Source organism: Aplysia californica, unplaced genomic scaffold (genome assembly GCF_000002075.1).
Source record: "Aplysia californica isolate F4 #8 unplaced genomic scaffold, AplCal3.0 scaffold00844, whole genome shotgun sequence".
Classification (NCBI taxonomy): Eukaryota; Metazoa; Mollusca; class Gastropoda; order Aplysiida; family Aplysiidae; genus Aplysia; species Aplysia californica.
In genome coordinates this window covers 44,872-46,187 of record NW_004798114.1, presented here as the reverse complement: position 1 = coordinate 46,187, position 1,316 = coordinate 44,872, and positions in this window count along the sequence as shown.

Sequence of the window (1,316 nt, the reverse complement as noted above, 5' to 3'; positions counted from 1 at the left end):
AGAGAGGGAGAGAGAGAAAGAGAGAGAGAGAGAGAGAGAGAAAAGAAGAAAGAAAAACGAAAGAAAGAAAGAAAGGAAGGAAGGAAGAAAGAAAGAACAAAGAGAAAGAAAAGAGAAAACAGAAAGAAAGAAAAAGGAAAGAAAAAATACGAAATAAAAGAAAGAGAAAAAAAGAAGAAAGAAAAAAACAACTAAGGACAAGAGAATAAACACAATAGAGAAAAGAAGCTGACAGAAGAGAACAAGACTGGAGGAGACATCTCATGAGATAATATGTAAGGCATCATGGTGAAATCAGGCACTCGTCAAAGTAATGAAATTGAAGAAAAAGGCATTTTCCCTCCAGTTTTGCAATTTTTGTCAAATTTTTTTTTTTTTGGCTCAGCACACATTATGTCCATGTAAAAATACATTTCCATGTGAATTTTACTGAAAAACATTGATTAATGGCACAAAATAAGTAAATTTTCAGTTTTCAAGGACTCTCAAGTTATAGACGTAACCAAATTTTGGTGGTTATTTTCTTACAAATTCTACCACAGAAAACAAGTTACCACGCCTTCCTCAATCGCACATATTATCTCGACTTCTATTCAAGATATATGGGTATTTTTTTCACCCCAAAAAACCCAAAATAACAAGCTTTAAGATTATACCAATAACTCCATATGCCCAAAAATTGATGATCGCCTGATACCACTAAGTCCTGACACATATAGCCACACCAAGTTAGGATCCTCAAACAAACAAACAAGCAAACTAACCAACCAACAAACAAACAGAAAAAAAACAACCAAAGAAACAAACAATTTTAAAGAACATCAAATTAAAATCGAAATCTATACATCGGAATTCACTGGTCAAATAAGTAGGCCTAGTCTCTGAAAGTTTGTTGCCGGATGACGTCACAACAGGCAAGTTCCTACGTGTGGGAGTCATGAAAGAATGCAGATTGACAGAGAATGTCACGGCACTTCATTAGCTCAGTTGGTATCATGCTGGACTACGAAGTGGATAGTCACACCCCCGGTTGCGGTGCTACTGAGTGAAGTGTCTTTAGGCCATTTCCAAAGGGGGGGGGGGGCATTAATCATGTTCTTATGCACAGTAGCATTGGAAATGGGCTGATTCCACTATGTACCCCGCCAGGGTAGTGCTACTGACGAAGTTGTCTTTAGGCCATCCGAAAGGGGGCATGGGCCTTAATCATGTTCTTATGCACAGAAGAATTATAATTGTAAATGGGCTGATTCATCAATGTCATGCTGACAACTGTGCCTGAACTGCAACAGGGAACTGCTGCTTTTTCTTTCCTA